The 4,109-nt window shown below is 37.6% G+C and overlaps 1 pseudogene; it reads right to left on the bottom strand.

Moving 5' to 3' along the window:
• Positions 1–2,513: 2,513 nt before the first annotated feature.
• LOC124975637 (mitochondrial nicotinamide adenine dinucleotide transporter SLC25A51-like) lies at positions 2,514–3,377 on the bottom strand (annotated as a pseudogene).
• Between the last annotated feature and the right edge of the window lie 732 nt (positions 3,378–4,109).

Genomic DNA, 4,109 nt, shown 5'->3' on the forward strand with positions numbered 1-4,109 from the left:
CTCTTCTAACAAAAAGTGTATTTAAATCATACTAAAAATCTTTCCCACATGTAAAACTCCAAGCCAGATGGTTTTACCGACAGGATTTACCCTATATTAGAGGAAGAAATGATACTAATCTTTTATAGTAATTTCAGGATAATAGGAAAAAACCCAGAACTTTTCTCTACTTACTGTATGGGGTAATCAAAACTTTAACATGAAAATCTAGTGAGAACTTTACAAAAAATAAAAATTAGAGGACAAACTCAGGAACTTAGATGCAAAAATCCTCAACAAAATGTTTTCAAGTAAACTCAAGTGATACACAATGATTATATAGACACACACACACACACACACACACACACACACACACGGTAATGCATTATAGCCAAGTTGAGTTTTTGTAATCAATGAATTTAAGTCATTACATGAATAAGGGAAAAATCTTAAGGTATCAGAATAGACACCGGAAGAACATTTAAAAAAATTCAAAGCCCATTCATAATAAAACTCTTACTGAGCTAGGAGTTGAAGGCAAATTATCTAAAATTATAAGTTTTATTATGATAAATTGTTTTACAAAATGTGTCCCTCAGAGACACTTATATTTGATTAAAAAATGTGGAAACCTTTTTCTGTGTAATCACATTGAAGCAAAGGATCCATCATATCTTATGTTTAGCATTTTACTGGAGTTCTTAGAGAAATAAAGCCAGAGAAAGAAATATTATATGAATTAGAAGAGATATAAATTCTATATTACCAATATGATGTGTGCAAAACACTTATAGAAAAATAGCATCAAAAAGATAAATTGATAAAATTCTTTTAAAATGAAAATATATCTTCCATCATTCTAGTCAAAATTAGAAAATTAAAATTTAAAAAGATAGCATTTAAAATAACATCAATAGTGTAAAACACTGCATTAGTGGAGCATGCTGGATGGATTTACCTTGGGTAGAAGAGAACAACATTTGCACAGGATTTGAAGAGGAAATGTTTTCACCATGAGGAATACAGGAAGGGCAGCCTGTGGGCTTTAGCATCATCCCTTCCTACAGCCTGCAGTAGTAGTTACTTTTAGGAATGTCCTTGGTTAAATTCCAACTCTGGCATATGCTGGTAGTGCCCAACCTCTGCCTTGGGGGCTTCATGGTCAGCACTGTTAGCAGATCTAGGAGATAAACCAGGGTAGTGCTTCCAGTAGGGTGGAGTCCTAGAGTGTGTGTGGAACCAGTGCTGCTTGATCATCTAGTGTTCCTAGAAAGACCCCATGTCACAGGGCAAGGAAGCTGGAGGCAGAGCATCTTGCTCCTGACCTGGAAGATGGTAATCACTCACAAAGCCCAGCTTCAGAACTATTCATAGTCAACTCATCACAGGTGCAGAGGAACTTTCAGAGAAGCCCTTAGGAAAGAGGCAACCTTTGAGAAAATGGTAATTTCAGAATTTGGTAGATCAGATATTTGAAATATTGGAAAAGAAAAACCCAAGTTCTGCTGATGAACTGGTTATTTCCCACCACACTCTGGACACAGTGTTTATGGGAATGATGAGTAATGCCAAGTAGAGTCCTTGTGATGGGATTAAGGGTTTTGCTGTGTGCTGCAGCTCCAGCTCCAGGTCAGCCCTGGCTAAGCTGGACCAGGTGTTGGAGAGCTGACAGGGGAGGCTCCTGATGAATGGTGGAAAAAGGCCATGCTTCAGAGTGCTTATTGGATGTACTTGTAACCCATATGTACACCCAGAGCATTTGATCCTGTGAGGTGTGTTCTTGCCACTGATAGCCAGACAATCAGCCCTGTTTGGTTTGTCTTTTGATTCTGAGAAAGATGGCTTATCATTCACAGTATATGCAGCTCCCCAGACCTGTCTCAAATCTTCCCTCTGTGAGGAAGCTAGGGCAGAGACTCATTAGATCTAGCAATGAGAACTCTTCGTGAAGGCTTCTCAGCCCTGAGCCAGTTGACATCTCTTTTTGTGTCATAGCTATAATCACCATGGAGGATGATGAGGGAAAGCTACATCCAACTTTGTTTAAATGTATATAGGTGACTTTTGATAAATATTTTATATGTTTGGGGCAATATTTTGTCTTAAGATATATTTTTAGGTTTCTTATACTTTATCTCTTTAGATTTTTTTCAGCTGTTTTGTTAGAAGTATTTTTTTCCTATAAACATCCTTTGCCATCACATTAGAAACTTTAATAGCATAAACAATCAGAGTTGGTTTCATTTTTTTTGTTGTTGTTGTTTTGGTACCGGGGATTGAACCCAGGGGTGCTTAACCACCAAGTCACATCCCCAGCCCCCCTTTTCATTTATTTATTCCTACTGAAACTTTTTGTTGTTTTTATTTTTGTCATTGAGGCTTAAGCAAATTAACTTTGCCCATAATTCATGCAGCCTGGACTTAATGACATCAACTTATATTTGAGCCAATTAGGAACAAGACCAAACTGTGTTCTTGGGTCTATTTAATTGATAAATGGCACTTCTACAATGATTTTTCTAATAAAACCTTTAAAAGAACTCATAAGTAGCATTGATTATACCCCAAGAGATTAGAGAGACCGATGGTAATTCACATGGGCACCTCTGAAAAGATGTGTTTCCTGTCCTGTTCCAGTCAGATTGTTTTGACAACCTTGGACAAAGACTGAAATTCCCTACCAATCTGAGACTGCATGCCAGGTTTTACAACATTAACTGGAAAAAACAAGAATACCAACATGGCACCCAATAGACCTCCAAAGGTAAAGTCATTGACCAAATGAGCACTGTGAGTCGTTGCAGTAGGCAGGTGCTTCTCCTTAATGGGACCTGGAGAACCGAAGAAAAAGACGTTACTGAATTCATTATGTAAAAGAATGGGCATCAAACCTGAATAATACCCTCCAATTCCATGACACTCCAGTGCCCTGAAAACCCAACAAGTGTTTGTGAAGTGTCATGGTGCTTGTGGTCTTGAAGCAATGTTTGAACTCTTTCCAATGGAGTGAAAGTGGCTTCTGCTGTCCCTGCAAGTATTGCCGCCACACCACTGGTTGCAAAATCTGAGGAACTGATGTGCTTTTGGAGAAGGCAGCACAAACATAAGTGTCAGGGTGGTTGTTTTCTGCATTAATGGCAGAAGGATCCCCTATGCAAGTTTCTAAATCCATTCCTTCTCAACTGAAGCACTGCATCCGGATTTAGATTCTATAGAGCTGCTGCTGAAAAAGGGTCTTCTGAGTGGGAAATGTGATATGCTATATTGTTGAAAACTGTGCAGCAACCACACAAGTGATGCTTCATCTCACCAGCATTTGCAATGTGAGGTGAGATGTCTTGTATTGAAGATGTAAGGAGCCGTGAATTTTTTTCATGAGCTTTTGAATTCATCATGTTGCTTAAGATCTTTCTTCCTCATGAAGGATTTTTAAAAAATTATTTATTTATTAATTTTTCACAGATTGCATTTTGATTCATTGTACACAAATGGGATACAACATTTCATTTCTATGGTTGTGCATGGTGTAGATTCATACCATTCGTGTAATCATACATGTACATAGGGTAATGATGTCTGTCTCATTCCACCATTTTTCATACCCCCCTCCCTCTCATTTCCTTCTACATAATCTAAAGTTCCTCCATTCTTCTCTCATTCCCCACCCTGTCACCCCCATCATATATCATCATCCACTTATTAGGGAAAACATTCAGTCTTTGTTTTTTTGGGATTGCTTTATTTCACTTAGCATGATATTCTCCAATTCCATCCATTTTTTTTTTTTGAGGCTATTGTGAGTGGAGTGGTTTTCCTAATTTCTTTTTTGAGGGATTCATCACTTATGAACAGAAATGCATTAGATTTATGCATATTGATTTAATATCCTGCTACTTTACTGAATTCATTTATGAGTTCTAGAAGTTTCCTAGTGGAGTTTTTTGGATCCTCTAAATACAGAATCACGTCATCAGCAAATAGTGACAGCTTGAGTTCTTCTTTTCCTATTTGTATCCCTTTAATTTCTTTGGTCTGTCTTATTGCTCTGGCTAGTGTTTCAAGGACGATGTTGAATAAAAGTGGTGAAAGAGGACATCCCTGTCTTGATCCAGTTTTGGGGGGAATAT

Source organism: Sciurus carolinensis, unplaced genomic scaffold, assembly GCF_902686445.1.
Source record: "Sciurus carolinensis unplaced genomic scaffold, mSciCar1.2, whole genome shotgun sequence".
Lineage (NCBI taxonomy): Eukaryota > Metazoa > Chordata > Mammalia > Rodentia > Sciuridae > Sciurus > Sciurus carolinensis.